Source organism: Amphiura filiformis, chromosome 9, assembly GCF_039555335.1.
Source record: "Amphiura filiformis chromosome 9, Afil_fr2py, whole genome shotgun sequence".
NCBI classification, from domain to species: Eukaryota; Metazoa; Echinodermata; class Ophiuroidea; order Amphilepidida; family Amphiuridae; genus Amphiura; species Amphiura filiformis.
In genome coordinates this window covers 28,777,963-28,790,040 of record NC_092636.1, presented here as the reverse complement: position 1 = coordinate 28,790,040, position 12,078 = coordinate 28,777,963, and positions in this window count along the sequence as shown.

Below are 12,078 nucleotides of genomic sequence, written 5' to 3'. Positions count from 1 at the left end.
AGCTCCTTATATCCGACGTCGGACCGACGTCCGTGTGTTATCTGGGCATAAACAAGTGGTCGCTTTCGCTTCTGTTTTAGTGAAGACTTGTCCACGAATCGCTTATTAGGCCGTCATTTCACAATTTTTCAGCTGTTTTAAGCTAAAATTTTACACAATAGTGCCAAAATGGTCCACCAAATGGCTTCAATTAGGTCTTCATTTTGCAAAAGTTTCTTAATTCTCAAGGGGCCACATCCCCCCTCAGATACCCCCTACGTCGCGGGGGCGCGACGTGCAGCGCTGTCGCGCCGAAGTATCAATGACTAATAATTTTCATTGTGTCCCCCCACTTTCAAAAATGGATTTACGCCCCTGCACAACATAGCTCAACATTATATTTGTTTGTTTGTTTGTTTACCCAGGTTGGTCCGTGAGGAACACATGCTAATCCATGGAAAACCATGGACCGTTCCAAGCTCATACAAATGCACAAGCCTGGATAGCCAGTGTAGGCTAATAATGCATGCTGGCCTAGATAGCTTTAATAAACAAAGCAAGAAATGGAAGAAAATAGCTAGGAAAAAGAGAAAAGAGAGAAGGCCACTCCCAAACACAATTGTACAATTTTACTCTTAGCCTTTACTTCGTGAGAAAGGAAACTGGAATTCCAATCTCAGGCCCCGATGCTAATGCCCAAAAAGGAAAAATTGAAGACAAAAAGAAAGAAAGAAAGAAAGATTGTGGAGTAGGCCTACATCAAAAGAGATTTTGACAAAATGGATGAAATGAGAAGCGTACATCACTTTATAATTATTAGTGTGCAAATAAATTAATGGGAAGCCTATGGACTGCAGAATGAATAGTGCCCACTGTAAAAAATGATCTCGCCCTTATTGCGAAATTTCCCGTAATATTATTAGACTACCCCGTAGTCCACTTGCCCATTCTGCATATACTCTGGATATCGTATTTAAGCTTAAAACTATGATTTAATTAATATGTGCACAATTGATAGATTTTCACAACTGATCTTTTCAGTCACCCTACACCCTCTGTTTGTTAGCTCCCCAAGTGGACTACTGACTTTGGATTGCGGTCAGAGATGCTTAACACGGCTGTCTATGAGCTTCTATGGATGAGATTGTCGGAAATCTGGCCTACTAAAATTGGCCATGATGTAATGCATCTTTAAATGGATCTGGCTTGTGATTGGTCGCCCAGATCTCGTTATGGTTTAAATCCTCCGGGTACCTATCATTAGGCCTACCATTAATAACTACATGGTACACAAGTATGCCGCCATTGTGTTATGTAATTGCATGAACTCATCAATAAGTGCATGAGCGCGTATTGTATTTGCTTGCGGTTAAATTTGATTGATAAACAAGTATGATTGACAGTGTGAGTGTTAGGGACTTTGCCCGCTCAAAAACCCCATTAAAATTAAAAGTCCATAGTCTATTTTTAACCTGGAATTTCGCGATTAATAAACTGGCAGATTTTAAAATCAGAATTGTTCAGTGAAGTGCCAATACAATTATGACATTATGATATGTTGCATTAAATAATATAAGCCTAATAGGCCTACGTACACTTTACTTTTACTGTCACTAATGTAATTATATAAACTTTTTCATAACAATTTTATACTAGTTTATATTTTGATGTAATAAATATCAGTATAATTTCGAGTTCAACTGAATGCTTTCATCATGATTAACATTAATAACATGCTTTTATTTATCAAAATATAGACTATGGCATAGTCTATAATATTATTGGAACCAGCCGCAAGCAAAACAGCTTTTTGTGATTAGAACCACCTACTTACCGGTACCTCCACACCCACCCACTCATCTACATGTAATAGGGCCTACTACAAACCAATATTGGGGGGGGCACAACTTAGGGCTGTGCAATAATTATGAGCCCCCTCATTTCTTCGGGGAGGAAATTTCAAACGGCTCGCCAAAATCGCTTGCCCTCGGTCCGCCAAAAAAACTTTGTCACCTTCCCTTTGAACATGCCAAATTTTTGGGATCCCAATTTGCAAACCTTAAATGGTATACCATTACTCGTTGACTGCCGATAAAACGCCCAATAAAGACTTAGTCACCGGACCGCGCCGGCCAGTTAAAGTACATGCCCTATCACACCACTCCACACCATACATAAATTCTCCCAGTCACATTTCCCAAATGTGAAGTTAAAAAAAGTCAAATTTTAATTTACTTCTTTTAAAGTTTGGCAGAGGCGGGGTTCGAACTCACGGCGCAACGCTTAGTACTCTATGAGCCTAGCGCCTTAGACCACTCGACCACTTGTCTTGTTGTTATTTAATTTGAAACTTATTTAAAAATATAATCGCTACCACGTGACAAGCAAAGACAGAAAACGTATTATATTTTGGAATTTTATCATTAATGTGTATTATAATAGAGCTACCATTATTTATATTGTTGAATTCTCAAGCGCATCATTTCGAATTGAGTTTTTATTTTAAAGCCCGATACTGACTCCACCTGTACATTTTAATTTCATCGCGGGATGCTGAGATGTTTGAAAAGCATCGCAGCATCGCATACCGCTGCGAAGTGGAGTCAGGATCGGGCTTAATTCGAACCACCATCATCCATGGTTCGATGTAGAGAGTCTTTCCTATTCAGAGGAAATATTGCAATTACACACCTTATTGCCTTTTAACAATAACCAATGACACTAGCACGTAATTCCAGTCAAGCACCAATCTTTAATCCTATTGTTGAAGAGGATAATAAGCTTATACTTATGTATAGCATTCGTAAAAAAGCTTAAGTCTTTGTTTGCTTTGGTTAAGTCCTGTTCAAGTGGTGGATTCAAAGAGGTTTTAAATAGAAATAGAGTCGCAATAGATTATATAATCTTTTGTTCGTTTGATGCCGATTAGAAGTTGCGACAGGCTATTCATAAAAGTGGTACCATTGTTTCGAATAAAGGGTTCCGCCATTAAATTGGTCACTGATCCAGCATCATATTAACGCTCTACACAACAGGCGAGTATCAATAAGTGACCACACTACAGTCATGTGTAAGGGCAGTCATGTGTAAAGTGGTACCATTGTACTCACGTATTCCAAATGTGTGCTTGTGTGGGCCTGAAGTCTATAAGGAGGCTTTAGCTGTCGATGCAATCATCTTTACCACCCACCTGACGTTAGGCGTTTCATTTAAATAAATTGAATGCTCTTGTTGATCGATTACACATTGGAATGTATAAACAGATAAAGGCTGCCATTTCCACATATCTATATTCGCTATACGTATACATGTAAGTATATATAAGTGTAGGGCTATAAAGGTTGTTTTTAAGAAATGTCCATTTAATTTTATTTTAGGAAGGAGATTGGTATAGAAATAGTGGCGTACCCAAAGAGGGGAGGGGTTGGGGAGGGGCAGATTCACCTCTGTGAGAAGTCTTGGGAGGGGAGGAGGGAGGAAGAGGGAGGAGGGAGGAAGAGGGGAGGAGGGGATATGGAGAATGAGAGAGGGCTGGAGGAAGGGAGAAATAAAAAGATATAATAAAGACAAGTAGATAAATAGAAATATAAGGAAAATGATGGGAATGAGAGAGGGGACAATGAGAGCGAGGGAGTGTTAAAATGTAGGCCTAGGAAAGAATAAGTACAGAGAAGGGAAAAGAAAGGAATGATGAATACATTTAATAATAATTATTAGGCCTATGGTAATAACTAAACACATAACAGCACTGGGCAGCCATTCGATGATATCAATGCCTTTATTCGTTACGTAATTAAAACGCCCAGTCAGATGCATTTCACACCTACCAAACACAACTCACCCAATTTCGAAAACTGGCCGTTGAATGTACACTCTCATGAATATTGATTGGCAACATTTTCCAATATGTCAGCGCTCTAATCGGAAACAATAGAACAATAGACCCTGCAGAGCGTTGGGTGGATTAACCAACAATTAACAATGAGAGTACATTCCTGAACCTCGTTCAGTTGGCGATGATTTGAAGTGACCGCCAATTATGACCATTTGATATTTAATAGGGGCCTACCAGCAATGTGGAAAAAAATAATGTAGTGCCAAAATAATGTACCCTTTTACGGAAGGAGCAAAGTTTAACAAGTTACAACTCCGCTTCTGCAGTACGAATGTCAGCGGCGAATGTCAGGTTATTATTTCCCAGTCTTGAAAAAAAATTCCAGGCAGAGGTGGGAATCGATCTCGGTACCTCCCGGTTAAAAAGCACTGTGCAAAACCACTAAGCCAACTAAATATATGTCGTGAGATGCTTGACATTAATCTTTGATATTGCTGAATGGAACAAATCGCGAAATTAAATCAGTAATAAAAGAAGTAGATTCTTATTTAGCGGCCAAATTGGATAAAAGGGGAAATATTTGTCCCTGCTCTAAAGAAAATATAGGTTAGAAAATTATCAAATAAATTTAAATTAAAAATTGAGACTTTATATTTATTTATTTCACAAGGCGGCATTTTCACAGACAAACACTGTATACGCTAAAAACTTGACCCTCATTACTAGATGATGGCATAGCTCAGTGTTAGAGCATCAGACTTGTAATGTCAATATCGTTGGTTCGAATCCGCCTGCCAGCAATGGTTATTATGATTTTAATGCTACGCTACAATTTGTTCAATTTTTTTTCATTTATTTATTTATTTATTCATTCATTCATTCATTCATTCATTCATTCATTCATTCATTCATTTATTTAAATAATTTGATATATTTGAAAGGGGTATTTGAGCAATTTGAAATTTTTACCCCGTATAATCCTATGGGGTCATTTTGAACCCACCCTCCCAAATTGCCAAAACCTATGAGTTTAAATCATACATAATGATCAGTACGTCAATCATGAGTGAACACCGGTTGGTCACTGCATTTATTTGGGAATGGGTAGGCACTGCAGCTTGATCAAGGGGGTGACACTAAATTCACGGTTGTTCTATTAGCAACGCAAAATCTATGAAAAATTCAGCTGGTTTACTAGCTAGAAAGTGAGGCCAGTTATCGATCCGTTATAGCTCGTTATGAATAATTCATGTTCGACCCCTTGGATCATGTTAATTGAGTTTGGCAAATAACAACGTTGTTAGTTTTGCGAACTTTGCCTGTTCAATGAGAGTATAGCGCGCCCCAATACATCTGGGCACAAAACAGGCGAAAACGATCCAGTTTAATGAAATGGCGGACGGGTATTCCCATCAGGCACCAGTGATATGTTTTTTCAAAGAAAGTCTACTAATTTGATATGAAATGACATTTTGCAATAGCAAAGTCAAAATTAGGACTTGCTGTCAATAATATGAAGGAAATATGTGACAGAGGCAAGGTGGAAAATACAAGTAGTATTTAAGTTATAATAACCTTTGATACCCGACCTGACCTTCCATCATGGCGCCTTATTCGTCTTTATGTATTTCTATTATGCTCTCAAGTAAAATAAAATACCACTCTGCTCTGAGCAGACAATGTTACTTGGCTCCCAGCATGAATTATTGATTTTATACGGAAGTAAAGAAATGCACAGTGTATGTGCATGATGTGCAAGCATACTCCAAATATTTACGGTAAATCTGAATAGTGGTCACATGTTAACATATCATGTGCTCGGGAAATCACGTGGCAACATTTTAAGATTTCAGGCTTGTTTACTAGTTAATTGCCATTTGTACTCTTTATTATTTATCTTTGTTAATTAACATATATTTTAAATGCTGATAAATCGTGGTTGGCTACCCATGATATCTGTTAAATTCAATGTTTTATGAATATAATTCTACCACGCAGAGGGGGTCACGCAGCAGAATTTCACATCACCTGACTTAGCTACATTTCGAAGCTCTGCTCTTCAAATTCATGTAAATTTCAAAGTTTATACATTTAATATATTTAATATGATACTAATTTTTTGTTATAACCAACTGGTACACGAAATATACTAGCTTATTACCTATACAGAAAGGTGATTATCAGCCTTCACTCAGCAAATTGACATGCCCGGCATATGCAGCCATTCTCCGTCTGGATAACATGACTGTCGCCCTCAATACGTCTGGGCGCAAATTTAAATAACAATACGCTATTTACATATCAATGCGGCCTCATGCTAATTTAAGCTGCCCCATCCAGGAGTTCATCTATGGCTTGATTCACCATCCACAACATGATAATGTGTGCACATGCTACATTATATCATGGAAGAAAGAGATAAGAAGGAACCACAACGAACGCATTCACTTTGTCCACTCCCTTTACCGACATTTAGTTGACATTGTTATTCATGAGGATTTACTTTGATCAATACCCCGCGTTAAATAGGTGATTGGTATTGTATTCCATGTATTTGCATGTCTTCTGGAGCGTGTGTGAAGGATGATTTGAACTAATGACCTTCCGTGCAAGCACCCTATAGGATTTTCTTTGGTGACGTGATCATCGGTCATTGATGGCCTACATCTTTTCTTCCATTTTGCCCAATTTTTCCGAACTTTGATGACTTTTTTCTCAGAGTTGGCAGTCTTTGGCACTGAAACGAGTTAGCTAGTTACGATTATACACATATAAACTATTAAATTAAACAGGTTTTATGTACCGGACTCAACCGGAACATTGTGCATTATTTAAGAACATTTTACATCTATTTTTCATCGAAAAAGTCACCAAAATCTTACCTTATTTGCTAAAGATGAAACTCAAAAAAAAACGGCCGATTTTGATTACCTTTTCGATGTTTTATAGGACATTTTCTACACAACACGATCAAGAAAACAGTTTGACTGTAGATCCCAAAACAAAGCTACTATACATGTTCAGAGCATCAGTGAAATTCCATAATCTTACTTCTGGGTAGCGTTGTTTGTTCGTGGATGGGTTTGTTATAAATTTTTTCCAGTAATGATTTTGCCAAGCATCGATCGCGGTAAATGGATCATACATGAAAGTAAGTACCATTGATAGCGTTTCTTTTCATGCGTCAATAGATAAGCGGATTAAAACTTGGCCGATCGAAGTCGTTGTGGTTCCTTCTCATCTCTTTCTTCCATGATTATATACACTTGTAGGCCTATGTTGTTGTTGGTGTATAAGTAATGGGCATTGAAATGCCTCAAGCTTTTAATCCGATATGCAGATTATCTACTTGTTTTCATGAATTGGAAGACATTCTTTGATGTATTACTGAGCTCAATGATCTGAAATTACTGGAGTGTGAGGTCAGCATAGTATTTTATTAACAGAAAGTATAGAGGCCCTGCATGAAATTATCGATTGGCTCCAAACAAAGGATTTGAGCCGGTGTCCTTCACCGTAGTTATGGCGGAGTGCAGTCCATTCAATCAAATGTTGTCATCAACCTATTTGATTGCAATCATGCTTTTGTTGAATGCATTTGAGTAGTCCGCCATATTTACGGGATGATATGTCACATGCAAGGCCTCTATTCTCCAAATTCATTTCCTAATGTATGTGAGAATGATACAATAATGACATGATGAACATAGTCATTGATGCATCAGTTTTAAAATAGACTAGGCGGTTACCATATTTGGCGGTTCTCGGCTGGGCGCGATTACCAGGCTGATGGTGACATGTCCATATGACAGTTTTTACAAATTTGACCTCAGATGACCCCTGGCGACCCCAAAATGACCTTCCAAAAATTTGGCTCTAAATGTTGACTGTACACACCAAGTTTCATGCCCATACGACAGTTTTTAGTAATTTGACCTCAGATGACCCCTGGGTGACCTTGGATGACCCCAAAATGATCTAAACTTATAACTCTAAATGTTGACTGTACCCACCAAGTTTCATGCCCATATATGAGTTTTTACTAATTTGACCTCAGAAGACCCGTGGTGACCTTGGATGACCCCAAAATGACCTTCAAAAATGTTGTTTTAAATGTTGACTGTACCTACCAAGTTTCATGCCCATACGACACTTTTTAGTAATTTGACCTCAGATGACCCCTGGGAGGGGGCCCCGGGGTCGGATGACTTAACGAACATGAACATCTTCTTGCCAGGACAGAACTACACCCACCCACCGAGTTTGAGTCCCGTAGGACCTAGTTTCATGCCCATATGGCAGTTTTAGTCATTTGACCTCAAATGACCCCTTGGAGGGGGCCCTGGGTCGGATGACTTAACGAACATAAACTTCTTCTTGCCAGGACAGAACTACACCCACCCACCGAGTTTGAGCCCCGTACGACCTACGACGGCCTCACATTAGCAGTCACAGACAAAACCTAAAATCTACAGAATATATCCATTACTCGTCTCGAAAGAGCTCAAAATAAATAACTTAGAAAATTTTCTTGATGTCCTTTAACATGTTTCCACAGTTAACCATCGTTAGCCATGGATATCTATGCTGTAGAACTGACCGGTGACTAAGTCCGATCATGGAAGAAAGAGATGAGAAGGAACCACAACGACTTCGATCGGCCAAGTTTTAATCCGCTTATCTATTGACGCATGAAAAGAAATGCATTCAACAAAAGCATGATTGCAATCAAATAGGTTGATGACAACATTTGATTGAATGGACTGCACTCCGCCATAACTACGGTGAAGGACACCGGCTCAAATCCTTTGTTTGGAGCCAATCGATAATTTCATGCAGGGCCTCTATACTTTCTGTTAATAAAATACTATGCTGACCTCACACTCCAGTAATTTCAGATCATTGAGCTCAGTAATACATCAAAGAATGTCTTCCAATTCATGAAAACAAGTAGATAATCTGCATATCGGATTAAAAGCTTGAGGCATTTCAATGCCCATTACTTATACACCAACAACAACATAGGCCTACAAGTGTATATAATCATGGAAGAAAGAGATGAGAAGGAACCACAACGACTTCGATCGGCCAAGTTTTAATCCGCTTATCTATTGACGCATGAAAAGAAAAGCTATCAATGGTACTTACTTTCATGTATGATCCATTTACCGCGATCGATGCTTGGCAAAATCATTACTGGAAAAAAATTATAACAAACCCATCCACGAACAAACAAACGCTACCCAGAAGTAAGATTATGGAATTTCACTGATGCTCTGAACATGTATAGTAGCTTTGTTTTGGGATCTACAGTCAAACTGTTTTCTTGATCGTGTTGTGTAGAAAATGTCCTATAAAACATCGAAAAGGTAATCAAAATCGGCCGTTTTTTGCTGAGTTTCATCTTTAGCAAATAAGGTAAGATTTTGGTGACTTTTTCGATGAAAAATAGATGTAAAATGTTCTTAAATAATGCACAATGTTCCGGTTGAGTCCGGTACATAAAACCTGTTAAATTTAATAGTTTATATGTGTATAATCGTAACTAGCTAACTCGTTTCAGTGCCAAAGACTGCCAACTCTGAGAAAAAAGTCATCAAAGTTCGGAAAAATTGGGCAAAATGGAAGAAAAAGATGTAGGCCATCAATGACCCATGATCACGTCACCAAAGAAAATCCTATAGGGTGCTTGCACGGAAGGTCATTAGTTCAAATCATCCTTCACACACGCTCCAGAAGACATGCAAATACATGGAATACAATACCAATCACCTATTTAACGCGGGGTATTGATCAAAGTAAATCCTCATGAATAACAATGTCAACTAAATGTCGGTAAAGGGAGTGGACAAAGTGAATGCGTTCGTTGTGGTTCCTTCTTATCTCTTTCTTCCATGGTCCGATTTATTGGGACGTTTATCGACCATCAACGAGTAATGCGGGTGTATGTTGCGAGCGCAGCGATCATGAAAATTTGCAATTTAAGCATTTCCGTACTCCTGAGCCTTTTTAGAGCGTTTTATTAACTTAGGCGATGCATGAATGTGTGCCAAAATCGCTTTCCCTCCCCTCTCGGCTTGCCAAAATTGCTTGCCCCCCTCCTTTCGGCTCGCCAAAATTTCTTGCCCCCCCCAATTACCCTCCCCGTTTTTTTGGCAATTTTCCAATGGGATTTTCTAAAGTTTGCAATCGATTGGGGGGTATGTCCCCCCCCCCCCGTGCCCCTATGACGCTAAGCCATTGATATCACTATCTGGACAGGGCATAGTGTCATCGCCCCGATATCTTCATGGCAGAAATCGCCATGGTAATTTGAATCCACCGCCACGCATGGCCATTTTGTATCGACCTGTTTAATAGTTTTGAGTCGAGAGGAGAGGAGAGGAGAGGAGAGGAGAGGAGAGGAGAGGAGAGGAGAGGAGAGGAGAGGAGAGATGAGTTTATTCGTTGATCATAGGCCTACAGCTACAACAACAACAAGAACAACAACAAAAATTTATAAAGCGCCAATATACAAAAAAACAAAGGTAGACACAAAAATTCAAGTCTGATAGGCTTGTTGGAACAGATGGCATTTTAGCAGCTTTTTGAAAATGCCTACAGTCTGAGCATTCTTAATATGGATGGGAAGTTTGTTCCACTCTTTTGGTCCGAAGCATGAAAAAGATATGTCTGCGAATGACACACTATGGGTTCTGAGTTCAAGCAGTGAGAGGGGGGAAGGGTAAAGGAAATACAACATCCAATATAATTCAGATATCCACATAATTCAAAAGATGGCACAGGTGAGAGGGGGATAGACAGACAGCCTAGAAAGAGATGAAAGCGAGAGGGGTCCTTTTTTAAATGTCATAGTAATATGGACCATAATGACACCAAATTTGCGTTCGGACCTGGGCCTATCCTAGTTAAAGGGGCATTTCGTGATCCACAGCCTCATCCCCCCACTTTTCTCAAAAAAAGTTGAGATTTTTATATCACTGGAAACCTCTTGCTACATAATGTTTATGTACAAAATATTTCTTGCAAATTAATTCGTTTTGCAAAGATATCGTGAAATTTGAATTTCGTTCTGGTGCACCAGAACGAAATTACAACGCATTGTCTATGGAGCATTGTAAAAATACACATAATCATGCATAACTCGCAAACGCAAAATCGGAATCAACTGACATTTTGGGAATAGGCTTATTTCGTGGATATGTACTGAAAAATGTCATAAAAAGAGGATGCTAGGATCACGAAACACGCCTTTAAATGACTGACATGAGTAAGATTGCCCACTTGAGACGCCAGTGTTGCATATTATTGACTTATCCAACCTTTTTATTGACAGACATAGGCCTAAGTGTGATTCGCCTATATTACCTCTTCAAATGAGAAGCATGATGCCCCAAACGTAACAATGAAGCTGAAGTCAACTAACACCATCCTACTTAATCCCTTGCGTTTTCGTTTCTGAACAATAGACCCATACTGCAGTTACTGTCCGTTTTCCTATACACAATAGGCCTACACAGTGCTCTTTCCCATTGACGCGTGACCTCTACAAAATAGCCCCACGTTAAAACTATGGGGATATGACTAGTTAACGTCGCTGTGTGAAAAATAACCGGCCAATATTAAAAGTAGGGCCTACTCTTCTAAAGTTCTAGAAAATACAGTTTTTAACATGTCCTAAATTTTTAGCTAATTTAGATTTGGAAATATTCGTACTTTGGTGTTTTAGTTAATGTTATAGGTAATAGTAGGCCTACATTGCCTAGTTAACGTCGCTGGTGTGTGAAAAATAACCGGCCAATATTAAAAGTACTCTTCTAAAATTCTAGACAATATAGTTTTGTAACATGTCCTAAATTTTTAGCTAATTTAGGTGTTTGGAGAGGGTCGTAATTTTGTATTTTAGGAAGGATATGTAAACGACAGATAACACCAAAAATATGAAGAAATTATTTTCAAACCGTGTTAAGTCAACAATCATTATTACAAAAAGCACGCCATTGTCTCATTTCGTGAACAAAAGTACACATATACCATTGTTTCCTTTCGTTTCCTTTATAATCGGTTACCCAACTGAAGCTCAATACAAACTTTATTGCGATATCGCACGAAAACAGTCACATGTGCACAGCCAGAGAAGATCCGATTTTTGAGCTGTCAATGAGTGTTATCTTGGTTTAATAGCTTTTATTAAATGGGGTTAAGTCCTGCAAAGGTCGAGATGAATTCTACTGTAGACATGACTGCATCATGCTCCCGAAACA